The following is a 20,445-nucleotide window of genomic DNA, read 5'->3' as shown; positions in this document are numbered from 1 at the left end:
ACGTTTCAGTCCAGCAAGCGAAAGCGACCTGCAAACAGGGATAGCAAGTGCCTTATTTTGCAAACAGCCCCGACTCAGCTTTTTTTCTGCCATTTTGTTAATCCCATCATGCGCAGTGTTGCAATCGGACAGCAGAAACCATTTGGAGGCCTCCTGTTCTCAGCGTACATTGATTTAAAAAAAAAATGTCAATCATATTTAAAAGGTAGCAAAACATGCCCATGAACCAAGTGGAGGCAGCAGGACGTTCGAAGTGTTGATTCATGCATCGTCTAAGGCGCCATCCCCACGATTAACATGCGAGTTGGCGCCGTGGCTTAGTTGGTAAAGCGCCTGTCTAGTAAACAGGAGGTCCTGGGTTTGAATCCCAGCGGTGCCTTGCAAATGGCTGCTTGGTTCTTTTTGCCCTCCCTTGGACCTGAGGCCCTTACAGTGCCTGTGACTTTCAAACGACACTGGACACTGCAATTGTGCAGAGACCCGAGGGCCTGTCCTTCCTGCAGAGAGAGCACGCGCTCTCTTACCGTTGTACGGCCACAGACCCGGAAGGTCAGCCTGGGTTCGAATCCCAGCAATGCCTCTGGTTGCGCGCCACAATACAGCCAACGTCGTGCTTTACCAAAATAAGGACGGCGAATGGAGACACATAGAAGCTCGAGGACAGCGGGCGGTTTCCCTTGCAACACTACCCTCTCACCTGCTTTTGAAGGATAGCATCCTAGGCTAACGGGTCCAACGAAGGAGGCGCCGTGGCTTAGCTGGTTAAAGCGCCTGTCTTGTAAACAGGGGATCCTAAGATCGCATCCCAGCGGTGCCTTTCCATCAGTGGCTGTCACTGGCCTCGCTGTTGGATGGGAGATCCCGACGACACTCTATGTTTTTGAACCATGCATCAATTGTGCAAAGACCTGAGGATCTGTCTTTCTGCCCACACAGCGTGCCACTCAGCCTAGCTGGACGGGCACAAATCTGTAAGAAAGGCCTCAGTGGCCCAACCTGGCACGCCTACGGGCTTTGTGGCGCAATGGATAGCTCATTGGACTTCTAGACTGCCAGCTGAGGCCATTCAAAGGTTGTGGGTTCGAGTCCCACCAGAGTCGTGGCTTTTGGCTTTCTGGTAACTCTCATAATGTGCAGAGTTGCCCTCAGGCAGTAGAAATTTGTAGACGTTGTCTTTTAAGCATACCAGCACCTGGCCCGCTTCTGGATGTTTTGAACCTTGGAGTCACCCTCCAGACAACCTTGAATGCGGTTTGGCGCCGTGGCTTAGTTGGTTAAAGTACCTGTCTCGTAAACAGGAGATCCTGGGTTCGAATCCCAGCGGTGCCTTGGGCGACGTTTCAGTCCAGCAAGCGAAAGCGACCTGCAAACAGGGATAGCAAGTGCCTAATTTTGCAAACAGCCCCGACTCAGCTTTTTTTCTGCCATTTTGTTAATCCCATCATGCGCAGTGTTGCAATCGGACAGCAGAAACCATTTGGAGGCCTCCTGTTCTCAGCGTACATTGATTTTAAAAAAAATGTCAATCATATTTAAAAGGTAGCAAAACGTGCCCATGAACCAATTCAGTGAGGTATGGCAATCACTGTCTTGCATCAAGTGGAGGCAGCAGGACGTTCGAAGTGTTGATTCATGCATCGTCTAAGCCGCCGTTCATGCATCGTCTAAGCCGCCATCCCCACGATTAACATGCGAGTTGGCGCATGTTGGCGCACTCTATGTTTTTGAACCATGCCTCAATTGTGCAAAGACCTGAGGACCTGTCTTTCTCCCCACACAGCGTGCCACTCAGCCTAGCTGGACGGGCACAAATCTGTAAGAATGGCCTCAGTGGCCCAGCCTGGCACGCCTACGGGCTCTGTGGCGCAATGGATAGCGCATTGGACTTCTAGACTGCCAGATGAGGCCATTCAAAGGTTGTGGGTTCGAGTCCCACCAGAGTCGTGGGTTTTTGCTTTCTGGTAACTCTCATACTGTGCAGAGTTGCCCTCAGGCAGTAGAAATTTGTAGACGTTGTCTTTTACAGTTTTTTCTGAATGCTTAAGCGCTAATTGTGATTCTTGTAGCACAATTTCTAAAACTATTAATACATATAGCAAAACCACTCACTGAGTTTGCAAAACTAAAAGCACAAACACTGCACTCAGTTTGCAATTTTGTAACACACACTTTGCAGAACTTTAAACACAACTCACTGCTTACACTCAATTACCAAATTTCCAACACACTCCTAGCAAAATTATACACATGTATGGCTATCATTAACACTATTTTGTGTTCTGACTTTGTCTTGGTTTTGATGAGTGTGAATAAACACCAATACTTGAAGTTTGGATCCTTGTATGTTTACATGACACTATATGACAAAAGTATAACCTCAAATTGACATCTGTACACAGAGAAAGCAAAAGCCAGATGTGTTTTGTATTCATACCATCAGTGTGCAGTTGGCACATTGTGTGCTTAGTAGATGATGGCTTGTGTTTACTGTTTGATACGAAAACACCATTTTTACGAAGGTGTGAAGAGTTAATCTAGCTGTGTTCGCTTTTGCAAGAGAACTACAATGTTTTGATAATTGGGTGAAAGGTTTTCTTATTTGTGTGAGGAGTTTTGCAAAAATAGCCAATAGTTACAAAAAATGTGCTTAAGCAATCAGAAAAAACTGTAAGCATACCAGCACCTGGCCCGCTTCTGGATGTTTTGAACCTTGGAGTCACCCTCCAGACAGCCTTGAATGCCCATGAACCAAGTGGAGGAAGCAGGACGTTCGAAGTGTTGATTCATGCATCGTCTAAGCCGCCATTCCCACGATTAGCATGCGAGTTGGCGCCGTGGCTTAGTTGGTAAAGCGCCTGTCTAGTAAACAGGAGATCCTGGGTTCGAATCCCAGCGGTGCCTTGCAAATGGCAGCTTGGATCTTTTTGCCCTCCCTTGGACCTGAGGCCCTTACAGTGCCTCTGCCTTTCAAACGACACTGCAATTGTTCAGAGACCCGAGGAAGAGGGAACATTATTCTTAAACCCAATGGAATGTCAGCAGAAACCACGTCAACTAGATGAGCCCCAGAGACAGATCATCATTGAAGACCTCATCACCTAGACGGCCATCGACGCAAGACCACGAGAACCAGATGAGTCCTCTCCAATCTGACTTTGTGGCAACATGGAACTTTTGCATCTATGTTAATATTAGTCTGTTTCTTTCTTATTCTGAGGTTGCTGTAGCCACCAGATTTAGTCTGTATCCAGATCGAATGGTCACTGGATTAATGTAAAGTTGCTTTGACACAACAAAAAAAGCATTGTATAAATAATTTTGACTTGGATGTTTTGATTGTATCTAAAGATGATGTCTGCCAAGTCTTGGCTTAGTGTACAGTTTTTTTTTTTTATTGCACTGATGTATTCCCTTATAGTATACATACTTAAATTTTGTATAGAAAGTACTGTTAATCTTAAGGAAAACCTTTTTTTTTTTTTTTATTGATCCACTGTGTTTCATATAATTTATTGTTATTATTTTTAATATTATCAATTATAATTAGAATTTTTAAAAGGGATTTTGTTAAACATTTCCTTGTTTTTGCTGTCTTTGCTTATTTAATGAAAAGTCTGATAAGATAGCGTAAATGTTATATTTTTAACTAAACAGACCACTTATTTTTATTTATGCTTTAAAATATTTTTTGTATTTCAATAAATACTTAAGAAAACCCCTCGTTTTCTGTCATTATTACCAGTGTTTTTGGTACGTCTTATGTAACTTTATTGCTTTGAGTTTGATGAACTTAAACCATTTAAGGCAATCGGTTTCCTCAAACCATTTAAGTAGCAAAAAGTTGATAAGACTTAGTTGGATTTGTTACCTGAATTCAAACTGACTGAGTGGAATAAACTTACATTTTTAAAGTTGAGTTAACTCAAATAATTGCCTAAGCTAATGTTAAAAAGAATAAGTTAATTAAACTCAATGTATATGAGTTTATAGTACTCATATTTTTGGGTTTTACCAAACTTAAATGGTTTAAGTGCAATCAGTTTCCTTAAACGGTTTGAGTTACCGTAACTTGTCGGGTTTTACAGTGTGTGCATAAACCTACTATTCGGCCACTCCTAACTAATGCTCACAAGCAGAAACGGTTGCAGTGGGCCCAGACATACATGAAGACTAATTTTCAAACAGTCTTGTTTACTGATGAGTGTTGTGCATCTTTGGATGGTCCAGATAGATGGAGTAGTGGATGGAACATGTCCCAACAATGCTGCGACCACAACAAGGAGGTGGCGTTTTTGGCTGGAATCATAGGGAGAGAGCTGGTTGGCCCCTTTAGGATCCCTAAAGGTATTAAAATGACCTCGGCAAAGTATGTCGAGTTTTTGACTTACCACTTTCTTTCATGGTACAAAAAGAAGAACTGTGCCTTCCATAGCAAAATCATCTTCATGCATGACAATGCACCATCTCATGCTGCAAATAATACCTCTGTGTCATTGGCTGCTATCTGCATAAAAGATGAGAAACTCATGGTGTGGCCACCATCCTCCCCTGACCTCAACCAGAATGAGAACCTTTGGAGCATCCTCAAGCAAAAGATCTATGAGGGTGGGAGGCAGTTCACATCAAAACAGCAGCTCTGGGAGGCTATTCTGGCATCCTGCAAACAAACTCAATCAGAAACTCTCCAAAAACTCACAAATTCAATGGATGCAAGACTTGTGATAGCGATATCAAAGAAGGGGTCCTATGGTAAGATGTAACTTGCCCAGTTAGGATGTTTTTGATTGAAATAGATTTAGATTTCAGTAAATATGACCACCTAATGCTGCAAATTCAGCAAATGCCCATTGACATGTTCTTTACAACCTATACAATGTTTTAACTCTGTTGTGCATAATAATGTGGAACAGTGCATTTTCAGTTTTTTTTATTTTTGAAATAAATACTGTTATCATTAGGAGGTTTGTTCAATAAAATTCAAATTATACCCTAATGGTTGATGACTTAAAAATTATACTGACTGTCATTTGCATTGACTAATTATGAAAACCAGAGAAAGATATCATTTGCATAATAATTTGGAACACGGTGTATTGAATTTGACTTTGTATTATTGTTTTAGTGGACTCGATTAAAATAAGTTCAGAGTACTCATAACTATTGTTTTTTATAAACTTAATTGAATTAAGGCAATCGGTTTCCTCAAATGAAATTAGTTAGCTTAACTTGTTGGGTTTTACAGTGTAGACACTAGGGGTGTGCCGGTTTCAGAATTGGTGATGATGGTTATGATGTGAGTCAAATGTGACGGTTCATAACATAACCGTCGTCGGGGGTGGGGGGGGTTGCGACGTTCCTGTGTTATAGGACAACTTAGTTTGAATAAAATTAATATTTGTGTAGTGTTCAATGTTGTTATCAATAGAGATACGCGGATGGGGTATTAGTTCATCCGCAACCGCATCACAAAACTCATCATCCGCGCCAACGTTTTTTGACCAGATTTCAAAGCCGCACCCGCCCGCCATCCGCTGATTTTTTTGTGGTCTATGGACGATGCAATGCTCTGCTGATGCGAGCCGCAAGAAAGCCCTTGTCTGTTCTAGAAAGGATGCAGCAGCAAAGATATTTAATGCTAATGTATGAGGCATAGGCCTACGCTGAGTTTCATTCATTTACGATGAGATGCGCTCTAGTTCAACTTCACAATGCACTGCAAGTGAACGCGGCGCATCGGAGCCTCGATGTCACGGTTATTATATTGTCTCCTATATTTGCTTTTTTATTTATTAAATACATGCAATTGGTTGATGAAACATTAAAATTAAGATACAATTTGTACAAAACAAAATTCGCTTTAAAGAAAGGCTTTCTACAAAGCAAAACTTAATGAAGTGGTAAAAATCTGACGATTTACAAAACAGAACTTTAGTGGTAAAAACCATGTCTCCTGATTGCAAATGTTCATTGCTAATGTTTATTATTGCAAATGTTTTTCATTTGCTTAATAAATCTCATAATGATGGCACATCACTATATCATAGCTTTTATATATTTCAAATGATTGGTGGTCGGTCAAGGGGTACTTGGCAAAGAATCAAATACAGTTGGAAACGACGTAGACCATTAATAACACAGACTGTTAACAATTGTTTTTAATTAGTATTTAAACATTCTCTATGATAAAAAATGTTTGTAAAAAATATTTTAATAACACGGTTTTGGCAGTTATAGAGTTCTAATGACGGTGTTCAACTATAACCGTCGGTCTCACGGTTATATACTATCCGTCACACCCCTAGTAGACACCATTACAGCTCAATGAAATCCCAGTTGAAACGCTTACCTGGTCATCTCCTTCTCCTCTCACTGTTCGGCCTGTACTATGTTGCTCTCTCTTTCTCGGTTTAACTGGATCGCTCTCTGATGCCTGTAAGTACAACCACTATGTAATAAACTGTCACTGACATCCATATTTTTCTATTTTTTCTTGCACATGGGATACAGTTGGTGTTACGACCCTGTGTTTTACTTGCTCGCCTGCTGGTGGCATTGTTCTTCTATGAGAGCGCAGGAGATTGCGTACACCTGTTCACCACTTAAGGAGAGGATAAAACACTGGCCTCGACCACTCTTCTTGACTTCGTCCAGGGGACTGACAGCCTCTGGAGGAGTCACTTGTTGCTAACCTTTATCTTGTCTGCAGCCCATACCAACCTTTTCTCCTCCCCATCTGGATTATGATTTTTCCCCTTTGATTTTGAACCCTAGACTTCGTTATATTAATTTATCTGTATTTTGAAGACTAATAAAATCTTGCAAGTCATTATTTTAGTGTACTTGTATCATTTATGTACGGTCGAAACGAGCTGGCCGTAACATAAATTGGGTGTCTCGTCCGCGATCCTATGGGGGTAGGAAACGTTGGTAAGTATGGTTGTATGTGTATATGTTTTTTTGAATGATTGCCTTTTATAAATGAGAACTCTGGTTAGTTAGAGTGTTTCCAGCTGGATTGTGAATGCAATCTTTCCGACGGAGCACTGTTTGTTGTTTTGTTTTGTTATTTTGCCTTTCTTGTTTTTGGAGGTTATCCTGGGTGGAGATTAATTCTCTGTAGGGGGTACGCTTCCGGACCTTCAGTTTGACTGATTGTCGCGGAGCTCAGCGTTTAATGCCGCCCTGAGCCCGGTACATCTCTGAAGACCGGGTAGGATTTAGTTAGTGTTTTCTGAGTTAGGAGCTGGAGTTTTCTCATATTGTAAACGGTAAATCTATTCAACAAATAAGTAAAGGTAAATCATTGTGTTAGTGTGTATAGTGCGGTTTATTCTCGCGCTTACACTGTGTTTTGACTTGTGGGAAGTCTTCGGAAGTTTTTGTGAATGAGTTAGGTTGCGTAATACAGTGACGTAGTTCCTTTTTGAAGCAGTGGCTTATGGGAGTTGTATTTCGTGTAAACAGCGTCTCACGTGTGTTAGCTAAATTAGTAGTTTCGTTTGTGTTATTGTGCGTATATATATACGAACAAAATGTCTTCGGTGCTCGAAGATTTCTTTGCGTGTCCATCAGAAGCTTTGCTTGAGAGTTGTACAAAAGAGCAGTTGGTGCAAATTGCCGAACGCTTTAGTGTCGATCTTACTTCTCAGGAAAAGAGGCTGAAGGAAACTATCGTGACTACTTTGAAGCGATCACTTGTTGATAGAGGAGTTATAGAGGTAAGCGCTGAGTTAATTACTCCTAGTGAATCGTTTGTGTCTACTCCTGCTGAGGTTTATAGTGGAAGTGAGACAAAATTTCCAGAGTTGTCTTTGCAAGAGAAGCAATTGTGTTTAGATGCCGCAAAATTCGTGCTGAAGGTGACGATCGCGCTATGAAAGAGCGAGCAGTAGAAAGAGAATTTGAAGGGAGAAAATTAGATCATCAGTTAGCTATGAGAAAACTGGAGCTTGAGTTAGAGCGGGAACGTGATGAGAGAGCGTTTCAGATAAAGAGGTTGGAGTTAGAATTAGCAGCAAAGACAGCTGAGGTTTCACAAGCGAATGTGCCTCCGGTTTCACAACAGCATGCGAATGCAGGTGAACCGGTGTTTGACGTTTACAGAAATATGAGATTAGTGCCGCCATTTTCTGAAAAAGAAGTGGATAAATATTTTTATCACTTTGAACGTGTTGCTTTATCCATGAAATGGCCGAAAAGCTTTTGGACTTTGTTGTTACAGTGTGTGTTCACAGGTAAAGCTCAGGAAGTTTATTCTGCACTCTCACTGGAACAGAGTGGTGAGTATGATGTTGTGAAATCTGCTGTGTTACATGCATATGAACTCGTGCCCGAGGCATATCGTCAAAAATTTAGGAGTTTGAGTAAAGCTGATGAGTGTACTCATGTTGAATTTGCAAGAGAAAAAGAGAACTTATTTGATCGTTGGTGTACTTCAATGAAAGTTACAACTAAAGAGCAGTTAAGAGAATTAGTGCTCTTAGAGGAGTTTAAACATTGTGTTCCTCGTGCTGTAGCTACGCATCTCGCTTATACCGATATAAAGTTGGTTCGACGTTTGATGTTGGATGTTTGACAGATATTCAGCCGCGAAAAACGTCAATAGATCCTAAGTGGATGAGTTTAACTGTATACAAGTTAGCTTATTTGTAAAATATTAAAACTTAGACCTTGACACAGCTGACAGTTTAATTGTTTTAATCTGTGTCAATGCCTTGCAACGCGTATAAGCTCTAGCAGTGACGCGCTGGCCATTGGGCCGAGGAGGGACCGTCTGCAAAGTATGTGCTGCTGGAGTATAAGTTGGAAAACGGCAAACGTTTGCGTACCGGATTCGTTCAGTTTTTTTTAACGAGAAGTTTGGTATCAAGATCTTTTAATACGTACAAACACATAAAGTTAATTCGCAAAGTAAATAAAATATTTTTAAAAAGTACTAGTACTAGTTCAAATCGAGACGTTGAACTCCGTGGACTTCCGTAGACTCCTTGATAGAGTTCTTGTCTCCCATGCTGCACAGATCGCCTGTTCGAGTCCCGCTTACAGCAGGTTCGGAAAGTATCTTACCATTTAAAAAAGCAATGCTAAATATTCTGAATGCATAACATGTATTAATTTAAGATTGAAAAAAATAATTTGCTAGATCTTATCATTATATCAATTTACTAACGGCATACAATTGAAATAACGTGCTTTTGAAATGTACAGCAATGGATAAAAGATAGTGTTCTCAGGTTTTAAAAATTATGCTTGTTTATTGTTCAAAGTCAGAAAAGAGATCTGTCTATTAATAGCATTAGAGCATTCCATATCTGCAGCTTCTAAAGAATGTATACATAGAGTATAAACTTATGTACAGTTCACACTTTACATACAATCACAATGGACCTTAATAATAAATGTTATTGTTGTATTCAATAAAGAGAACGTCAGTTTGTCTGAAGAGAGCCACACTGTTACAACATTGTATCCAACACTACAAACAGTAATACCTGTTGTGTTTACTTAAGTGAAAATGGGTGACGTTGTAATTAAATGCTAATCACAGCGTTTCATCTTTTCACACACTGTAAAGGCAGTGTGCCAGGCCTTTTCAAAAGATAGACAGCGGGACTTTGTATTGTTATACATTGAAGATAAGAAAACTTTGGCAAACTTTGTTAATGTGTAATTTCCCTTTTGTTTACATAACATTTTAGGTGGACTTCAGAAACTACTATCAGATTCCTGAATGTGAAGGGGAGCCCATGGATGTTTTATAAATGCATGGATTTGTCTTGGCTGAACTGTGATATAAAATGTCTTTTTTAACAATGTGTGCATACATGGGCATTTCCACACTCTGTAGTTGAGAGCTAGTTTGCCAGTGGTGCCACAATTTAAAGGAAGATTCCAGCCATACAAAACTACGAAAACCAGCTGTAATGTGGAATAGTACTGAATGATGAACTGTGAAATGAAGCTTCCTCCAAAAAAAGTGGCATCCTGCTGACTTCATATACAAAATGTATGCATGTTAAACAACACAAAACAGCCAAAAGATGTGCTGAACATGATTGTCGTTCACATTAGGCAGGAAGCAGATGTGGGTGATTGCTGCTAAAGCTATCTGAAAATCAAGACAAAAATACACAAATAAACAATGTAATTAGAAATGTGATAGATCACCATTAAATCACATTGAAGACACGTGTAAAGAGACTACATACAATTAAGTAAGGCTCAGTGATAAGAAATGTAAACATGGGAATTGAACAATTAGGGCAATACATTTTATTCGGTCTTGTTGTGTAAAATGAAAGATTGTTATGAAGTTTGTGGATCATACTGTTTTTAATACAAAAAAAAATACCTTAATTAGGGCTGTCGCGGTTAAGGAATTTCCCTTGCGGTAATTTTGAGTGGCTCAGTAGCGCGGTATGCGGTATTACCGCTATATAATTGTGTGTATGCTGTTACAATGTAAGGTCATATTCAGAAATCAATAAACCGAAACCAAATCGCGTTGATATATGAAGTGAAGTAAACAGTACTTACATAGAAACCTAGCCAGTAAGAAATGCAAATTTTGAAGAAAAATGTCAGAAATACTTATATAGAGGCTTTGCATCTGAAATCTTCGTGTATATAACAGTTAGCGCGCACCCTCGAGTCTGACTGGACGAGAGACTTTCTGTCAGTATGTCACCTGCGTGTTTTAGGCGAGCTGTCAGTCAGTGCAGTTTCATTTTTACGCCACAAGATGGAGGCAAGAGACTATCTTTGAGTAAGTCTTTAATCCGTTCATTCAACTATATGTTCAAAAACGCTTATTTATTCAAAGAGAGACGTAATGAAACACGATGTTAAAATCATTTTAACTTTAATCGCCACTTTTAAAGGCTCAGCTGACCAGCAGAGCACCGATGTTAAGACAGAGATTTCACTTTCCTTGGACATGACAAGCTAGTTTCACATACATGCATGACTCGATCTGAAAGACAGACGCAGGTAATCGCACATGCTCAGTCGATCTCTCTCTCATTCGCTGTCTGTTTAGGCTTGTTAAGTGCATATCTACTGAGCCTCATAATAAACACATTATGTTATCATTACTAACTTATTACTAATTTAATATTCAGTGCACAGGCATTAAGTGAGAAGGGCAAATCCTTAGGAAAAAAGAAAACAGGCAAATATCGCGGTTGCTGCGGTTGTTGCATTCCTCTGCGGTTATGCACGTCAATAGCGCGGTATTGCGATATTGCGGTTATCGCGACAGCCCTAACCTTAATAATTACAGTAACAATGGCAAGTAGCAAGCAAAGCAATAATATTAAAGTTATTGTCATTTGCCTGAATACTCAAATCTGCTTGGCTCAAAGGTGTGCATTAAAACCATTTAATGCTATACACTAGGCTGTTTATGTCCATTTTCGCAAGCCAAATTCATAAAGATGGCATTGTATTCATTTAAAAATAACAGAAAAAAGTAGAATGTTGTTCTGCAAAGTGTTTTTGCCTTATCTTTTTTTTTTCTTTTTAATAATGATGCATGGTGAATCACCTAATCCAGGTAAGCACACAGCAACTGATAGTTGATAGTTTAGCAAAGCGTGTTTAAGGTGCTAAGAACAGCGCTCTTCTGAAATCATTAGCTGTGGGCACTTGATATATAATAATAAGATTTATCAGATAGTTAGTTGAATCAAAAAATAATAATATCCTGGGCCCATGCCTAGACAGCATATCAAATAATACAACAGGCAGGGCAAAAGGTACATCTTGTATATACGCAGTATATATATATATATATATATATATATATATATATATATATATATATATATATATTCAATGTTTTTGTTTTCAAAAAAATGTATGAACAGTATAGTGTGCCTCCCATTCAGTAAATTGCAATAGGCTAAGCTTGTGCTTTGCTACTTTTGATATGAATCAATTAATTTTTTACAGCACTGTATATCAGCCACATGAACGTTTCATTTCGCCAGGATTTAAGTTACTGTAAGTGTGCGCAGCCTTGATGGTTAAGTTAAATGTTGATATCAGCTAGATAAAAAAAAAAAAAAAAACGGTTTAAAAAGACGCTTTACACGGTGTTCGGACATTTAACGATTAAATTACTGCCCCCTTTTTTATTAAAATATTATATAGAAATAATTTTTATAGCAATAATATCAAGGTAGTTCAGCGGGACAACAGACAATCGTCTGCTTCAAATGCATCAGGAGCAACAGCGAGATGATTGACAGGACCATTGCGGAGGCAGGAGCACAAGAGCGCAAATTGAACTTTTGTTAAATAAGAAAAAATATATAGGTGCATGTAGGTAAATAGCTACAGGAGCTTTTTATTTATCCCAGGGAAATAAAATATTAGAGTTTAAAAAATGTAAAAACAAAAAAAAAACTCATTTTATACTGTATTATATTTACACCAAATTAGTACATTTTTTAATCTACAATAAAAAAAAAATCTTACTTGACAACCAAATTTCTAACACTCTATCTATCTATCTATCTATCTATCTATCTATCTATCTATCTATCTATCTATCTATCTATCTATCTATCTATCTATCTATCTATCTATCTATCTGTCTATCTATCTGTCTGTCTATCGATCGATTGCGATCTATCTATCTGTCTATCTATCTATCTATCTGTCTATCTATCTATCTGTCTGTCTATCTATCTATCTATCTATCTATCTGTCTGTCTGTCTGTCTGTCTGTCTGTCTATCTATCTATCTATCTATCTATCTATCTATCGATCTATCTATCTATCTATCTGTCTATCTATCTATCTATCTATCTATCTGTCTATCTATCTATCTATCTATCTATCTATCTATCTATCTATCTATCTGTCTGTCTGTCTATCTATCTATCTATCTGTCTATCTATCTATCTGTCTATCTATCTGTCTATCTATCTATCTATCTGTCTGTCTATCTATCTATCTGTCTATCTATCTATCTATCTGTCTATCTGTCTGTCTGTCTATCTATCTATCTATCTATCTATCTATCTATCTATCTGTCTGTCTGTCTATCTATCTATCTATCTGTCTATCTATCTATCTGTCTATCTATCTGTCTATCTATCTATCTATCTATCTATCTATCTATCGATCTATCTATCTATATTAATCGTGTCAATCATCTCGCTGAATCACTCCTCTCTTGCGCTGTTGCTCGTGCTGTTGTATTAAGCGGATGATTGTATTGTATAACTGCATTGATATTATTTCTATAAACACTGACTTTGCAAGCCTAAGCTTAATTTTTTTTTTGTCTAGCTAATATCAACATTTTATTTAAGCATCAAGGTTGTGCACTTATAATAACTTAAATTCTGGCGAAATGAAACGTTCCCGTGGCTATGATATACAATAAAAATTTAATTCTCCACCCTCCTTACGTAAATTTGCATTACAGTATTTGCACTTTCCATCGGTAATTCTCAGATTCTCAGATTATAAACCATACAGCAAAATAAAACATGCAGGGTGCAGATTATATAGCTATAAAATAAATATTTCTGTGAAACGAGTTAGGTTGAACAGAAGAAAGCCATAATTTTATTGAAAAATAAACAACGTGACACAAGCTTTAAATTATTTGAAAATTTTGTTTGAATAATTTGTAACTATTTGTACACATATGCACATGTGATTTTCTTATTGCTTTTTCTATTTTATTATTTTAAGTGTCTTGTTTTATTATATTTTGATGCAATTAATGTTATTGCAATTATTATTAAAGACTGCAATTAGAATGAAAATAAAGAATGAAAATAAATAAATAATAGTCTTTTATTTTGTTGAACGAACAATGGATGGCGTCACCGATCCAGATTCGGTTGACCAATCGGCGTAAAGGGGCGTCTGGCGACCGCCCACATGTGGAGAACGAATTTTGAAGTCGTTTATCCGTTTTCTACCCGTGAATCAAAAAAACGAAAAATCGAGAAAAAACATTCCTTTCTTATTTATTTGGTTTTACTGTGTTTGCTGATTGTTACTTTATGTAGGCTAGTTTATTTCTAATTTGTTTTGCGAATAAACGTTCTACATTTCAAATATTTATTTGGTTCCACAATGTTTACCGATTTTCAGTTTTATATACGGCTATTTAAAATTACGTAGGCCCAGTCTAAGCATATCATGGTGCAAGCTATTTCTGTTCGTTTTGTTAATAAAAGTTCCATGATTCATTTATAGGCTAAGTGAGTTTAAGGTTGTATTTTGTTGTTGCTTGAATGGGATTCAAGCAATTGACACCGGTTTTTGCCGAATTGCGAATTGCGAAATTTGCACTGGGCATTTACAAGCTATTTAAAAGTGAAGGAGAGCGAGTGAAAAGAGGAAAATTGAAGATCTGTGACATGGAAGTTTCCTACTTTCCTCATAGCTGCGAAACTTGTTTCAGATGTAGCCAAACCGTTAACTTGCAAAAGCGGGAAAATAACGAAAAGAGAGTCCTCCTCTCCATCAAAACAAGTTGAGAATCATAATTTTTTTCTACTTCTAGCAGAAGTTATGAATGGCCTTCAACTCAGTAATTTTAAATCTAGTAGCCAAATTCTGGTGAGTGAAAAACTTTATTTCAAGCTATGGCCCTATCTGAAGTGATAGTGAATCTCTTTTAAAGTTTTATAGTTACAGCAGTGGTTCTCAAACCTTTTATACCAACTAACACCTCAGAAAAAATATTTGGCTCTCCAAGTACTACCAAAATGACCAACATTAAGTATAATAGTGTAGTTAGCCCAACTATTCATATACAGCTCTGTACAGATAAAAATGAGGCAGTTTTATTCCTAATAAGAATATTTCCAGTTGTCAGTCACTTTAACATTGTAAATACAATTTGAATATTAACACTGCGATGTGCCTACATTCAGGTAAATAAAACACCTAAATATTGATTAGGTACCTTATTGTACCTTAAAGTTATATAAAAACTGTGCCAAACTTAAATGTAAAAAACAACTTAATTACAATAAAGATTCAATTAAAGTGTATTGTGTTTTTACATTAATTCTTTTTTATTTACTCATTCATCTGCGTATCACCAGAGGGAGCCTATCGTTCCATACCATACTTTAAGAACCACTGGGTTATGCTTCTGCTTCTGATCAAAGATATAATAAAGTTAGCTAGGTTCAAAACAGTTATGTTTACATTGCTCAACATATTTTAGTACTTTACAATTTGCGTGTAGGACAGGAATGTTTTTAGTATTATTATTTTAGGTATTTATTATGTCTACTTCTGATACCGTCAACTTTCAAGGGGGTCCTAAGCAAGCAGAGAATTTAGCAGTCCTACTGTGTCTGTCTCTGCTGAAACATGCTCAGAAATGAAATGCCAATTGTAATCTTAGCTATGTTCATGATGAAATTACGTTTTACATGATTTCATTAAATAAACTAGATGAGTAAAGTTTGAGAACAAACTTTAAGTTGGCTTGAGAAAGCCTGGCCAGAAAAGCTGAAAACATTTTAATAGCTTAAAGTAGTTCTAAAGTTTAAAGTTTGAATGTTTGGAAGGCAATAAAGTCAGTCAGAAAGAAAGACGGACAGACAGACAGATAGACAGAGAGACAGGCAGACAGACGGACAGACAGAGAGACAGACAGACAGACGGACAGACAGACAGACAGACAGACAGACAGACAGACAGACAGACAGACAGACAGAAAGAGAGACAGACAGACAGACAGACAGACAGACAGAGAGACAGACAGACAGACAGACAGACAGAGAGACAGACAGACAGACAGAGAGACAGACAGACAGACAGACAGACGGACAGACAGACAGACAGACAGACAGACAGACAGACAGACAGACAGAGAGACAGAGAGACAGACGGACAGACAGACAGACAGACAGACAGACAGACAGACAGACATACAGACAGATAGATAAACAGAGATGGATGGATAAACAGAGATTAAAATAAACTTTTTAACACAGCTATAAATTGTAGAATTGGAAATGTTTTGGCTACTTAACCTGATAAGTTGAAATGTCTTATATATCTTATATTATTTTTCTTAATGCACTACAGCATGATGTCTGTACGTAAATGCTCAGAAAAATGACAACAATGTGAAACTTGAAATAAGTACATAGATTTTAGTTATTTTATGTGTGTGGGGAAAAAGATTAGACTGACTTGGTAAATGAAGAATAAAATGTTTATTATGTTATATTATTTCATTTGTATTAAGTAATCATCAGTTATACCAAACAGAATTATTATCTACCACTCCTTTTTTATTGGAGTTACTCTGTATTTAACATTTTAACAATAACAAATTAATAATAACGATAAAATACTATTAATTAGGAGATATGATGGGAAATTTAAAACCGCCAGCAGGTGGCAGTAAGTGTTCATGATTGAATAACTCAAACGATTCTTTCAAAACAGCTGAATCCTTCAGGAGGGAATCAAATGACTGTTTTTATGAATGGCTTAGTCAGTGTATCAATGATTCACCCAAGCCAACCCGGATTTGTATTCGAACACAGAAACGAAACAAAAACTGTCAGGAGCATTTTTGCTCGCATATCTTGAAATTTTCAAGCTAGCAGTTTGTTTATTAAAACATATTCATTTAAAATGTTAAATATATATATTATATATCGTTTCCGGCAAAGATGTTGCCGGAAACGAATTATTACACCTGTTCTAAAAGTGGGCAAATGAATAAAACTGCAAGAATACTTTCTTGTAAGATATTATGATGTTCTTGAGTTGCTAGCATATTTCTGGCATGATTAGCATGTCGTTAGCATGTTGTCTAACATGATTAACAAACCCACTAGCATGTTTCTGCCATGATTAGCAAGTTGCTAGCATGATTAGCATGCTACTAGCATGTTGCTAACATGGTTAGCAAGTTACTAGCAAGTTGCTAGCATGTTTCTAGAATTCTTAGCACGTTACTAGCATGTTTATAACATGATTAACAAGTCATTAACATGATGTTAACATGATTAGCATATTACTAACATGTTGCTAGCATGATTAACAAGTTGTTAGCATTTTTCTAGCATGATAAGCACGTTACTAGCATGTTGCTAGCATGATTAACAAGTTGTTAGTATGTTTCTAGCATGAGTAGCATGTTACTAGCATGATTAACAAGTTGCTAGCATTTTCTAGCATTATTAGCAAGTTGCTAGCATGTTTCTAGCATTATTAGCAAGTTGCTAGCATGTTTCTAGCATGTTTAGCAAGTTGCTAGCATGTGTCTAGCATGATTAGCATGTTACTAGCATGTTGATAACTGTAGGAGGAGATAGATACCGAAATTTGGCTCAGAATAATAATAATAATAATAATAATAATCTTAAATAGCAGATCAGTAAATTGGCTTTCTCAAGCCAACTTAAAGGTCCACTGAAGTGCCTTGAAACACGCAGCGTTATTCTATGTGGTGACGTACTTTTAACTGAAACAAAAACATATCACCCAACCCCGCCCACTAATTTTGAATAGCCAATAGCGTTCCATTAATATCTGCTTGGGTAAGAGCCGTTGAGCTCGGTAAAGCCGCATTTGTTAGCTTATGACAGCCACAGACTAATAAATCACCCCACAGATTCAATATGAAACTCTTGCTAAAACGAAAAAGTGATCATAATGCTGAGGCTGTGTAGTTTAATAGATGCCGATCTGATTGCCGATATGAGTACATATGATCTGCTCCGTGCATTGCATCTCTGTGTAAGGGGTGGGACACTACGGACTCTAGAGAGCATTTGACTGCACTCTAAAAAATTGCACTGTAAAATAACAGTAATCTACTGGCAGCTGTTTTTGCCAGCATTATACTGTTATTTTATAGCTCTCTACCGTTAATTTACAGCTCTTCATTTTTACAGTATGTTACCGTTATTATACCATGTGGTAACTCATTTTATTTTGGAAACCAATTGCTTCAAACCATTTGAGTTAAAAAAAAAACTATTGTTTATATGGTGTTAGTAAAGTGAACTTATTTAATTTGAGTCCAACTAAGAAGAAATATTTCTTAATATAAACCCACAAACACTTAAAGTGTAATAAAGAAGCAATCGACTTTGCCTCAAATCTTTATAGATTTTCATTAACTAACAAAAGCAAAAATTTGTGTAATAAAGTGCTTAGTAAAGAGATTGTCACTATATCAGCAATTCCACAATTACTGTCTTTAAATAAAGCAGCAAAACCTCAGTGCTTGCGGCTCATCATTGCCTGAAGCACAAGTTCTACTCTCCAGCACAATGGTCACCCATAAAACTCTCTCTTGTACAAAAACACACCAGTTAGGCACAATTAAATATTTACTCTCCTTACCAGTTAATGACTTTGCATAATTGTTTTTCTATGATCATTCACTAATATTTTAGATAAAATAACTTGATTTGCTTAGTAAATCTGACTGTTGTGTTTTACAGTATATTACTGTTTTTTCTTGAATTAACAGTAATCTACTGGCAGCTCTGGTTGCCAGCATGTTACTGTTTTTCTACAGTGTGTTGCCGTAAATTAATTACAGTTTATTACTGTTAAATTACTTTTCATGCTGTTTTTTTTTTCCATCATGCATCTTTAACCCTTTAAAACCCACAGCAAAATCCTCAGTTTTAAATGAACACTTATAATGTGTCAACACTACAGAGTGTTTGAGTTAATGAGATAATTATATGATTGATCACGTTCTGATTGAGCATTAGTGATGAACACCAGCTGTTAACAAACAAAATCGCTGAAGAAAAACACAAAAACAACTGACTTCAGCCACAGCCTTAGATGAAATCAACTGAAATAAAAGAAGACATTAAATCTCTCAAGATCTGATTAAACTCCTAAAATAGCATTACCAGCTTCACTTATTACCACACTGAATTTATTTCTGTCAGAGGTCTACAGAACAGAGTTGCAGAGGTTTAGATGGGTTTTTTTTTCACTACCACGGTGGAGATCAGTGTTTACTTTAGTTGGGCTCTTGAACCTTAACAAGCTATTTTTTTTGTTGTTGTTGTAATTATGTGAGTTTGCAATATGCTTGTTATGGCAAAAAAAAAAAAAATGAAAGACAAGAGAAGACCTAGAGTTGTCTATGGTTTGGTTATGACAGGTTTATCCAGTGTCTTTTCTTTCATTGAATATTGATGCAAGATTTAAAAAAAAATAAAAAAAAAAAAAAAAAAACCTGAGCATCCAGTTATGAAAACACCACTCATTTATAAAAATCCAACAACTTTGGTATAGTTTAGATACACACATCAAGAATCACGTATCAATATCAACAATGGTGAGGTTTTGTGCTTTTACCCAGCATGCATTGCAGCATGAAGCTTTTGAATTGTCACCATTGTTGAGATTCATGTGCTGATTCTTCATGTCTCCATTTGAGTATAAATGCTATAGTAGCCTTAAATATTATCTATTGAATCTTTATTTTCTGATTGCCATGTTACCAAAAATTATCCTGCACAGCAAAATTCCCAGTGTTAATCTAACACTCTGAGTGTGGACACATATAGACACTGAAGCAGTGTTGAAGTTAACGAGATAATTAGGTTATTAACAAAGTGATGATTGATCATTATTGAAGACACAGGATGATAATAAGCAGAATCACCAATGGAGAAAACCAACATTTTCAAGCAACCATTATAGTGGTCAATGTTTGCATTAGTTAGGCTCTTGAACCTTAAATCTTCAATATTAGGGCTTGTTTGACTGCAGTTACTGAGTTACAACAGCCAGACAAGCCAAGAGCAAAAGTCATCAGGTGGCATTGACTGTGCTTGAAATAATCATCATATAGTGACTTGAGTATTTGACATAGGATTTCCTTTCAGACTACAAGAAATTGTGACCAAAAGAGCAATCAGTTTTGGCATAATCAGATGATGAAAAAAAGAGTTTTTTTTTTTTTAATTTTAGACACACAGACATGAAGAATCAGTGTGAGAACCACAACAATGGTGATCATCAAAAAGCGTGTTGTAATCAATCAGAACTCATCCATGACTCCCATCATGCATTGCGGCATGAATAAATAATGAGAGTTCAGAGGTGATCTGTAACTGAATATGCCGTTTGTCACCATTGTTGAGATTCATGGGCTGGTTCTTCATCTCTATGTGTGACTATGTGAAACACTTTTTTTTTTTTTTAAAACAGGTTAAAAAAAATCTTTCCATAAAGTATAGGAAGTGCTGGATCTTCTATAGCTTGTAAAGGCTATTACGATAAGCCAAAAAAAAAAAAAAAATAAATAATAGATTATACACTAGGTGATTCACGTTAAACGATGACTATGTTAAAACATAATCATCACCTGATGACATGAGCTTATGTCTGGCTGTTTTAACTCAAATACAGCAGCCAAACAAGCCATAATATTGAAGATTTAAGGGTCAAGAGCCTAGC

The 20,445-nt window shown here is 37.1% G+C and overlaps 5 non-coding genes across 5 annotated transcripts; all 5 read left to right on the top strand.

Annotated features, from left to right (window-relative positions):
- Nucleotides 1-306: 306 nt before the first annotated feature.
- On the top strand, nt 307-379 carry trnat-agu (transfer RNA threonine (anticodon AGU)). The gene has a single exon. It is a non-coding gene; the product is annotated as a tRNA-Thr (tRNA).
- A 631-nt stretch (nt 380-1,010) lies between these two features.
- Nucleotides 1,011-1,100, top strand: trnar-ucu (transfer RNA arginine (anticodon UCU)). The gene is given in 2 exon segments: nt 1,011-1,047; nt 1,065-1,100. It is a non-coding gene; the product is annotated as a tRNA-Arg (tRNA).
- A 155-nt stretch (nt 1,101-1,255) lies between these two features.
- On the top strand, nt 1,256-1,329 carry trnat-cgu (transfer RNA threonine (anticodon CGU)). The gene has a single exon. It is a non-coding gene; the product is annotated as a tRNA-Thr (tRNA).
- A 525-nt stretch (nt 1,330-1,854) lies between these two features.
- trnar-ucu (transfer RNA arginine (anticodon UCU)) lies at nt 1,855-1,944 on the top strand. The gene is given in 2 exon segments: nt 1,855-1,891; nt 1,909-1,944. It is a non-coding gene; the product is annotated as a tRNA-Arg (tRNA).
- An 884-nt stretch (nt 1,945-2,828) lies between these two features.
- On the top strand, nt 2,829-2,901 carry trnat-agu (transfer RNA threonine (anticodon AGU)). The gene has a single exon. It is a non-coding gene; the product is annotated as a tRNA-Thr (tRNA).
- The last annotated feature ends 17,544 nt before the right edge of the window (nt 2,902-20,445 follow it).

Source organism: Garra rufa, unplaced genomic scaffold (genome assembly GCF_049309525.1).
Source record: "Garra rufa unplaced genomic scaffold, GarRuf1.0 hap1_unplaced_002, whole genome shotgun sequence".
Taxonomy (NCBI): Eukaryota; Metazoa; Chordata; class Actinopteri; order Cypriniformes; family Cyprinidae; genus Garra; species Garra rufa.
The sequence above is the reverse complement of the archived record's forward strand: the minus strand, read 5'-3'. Positions and strand labels throughout refer to the sequence as shown.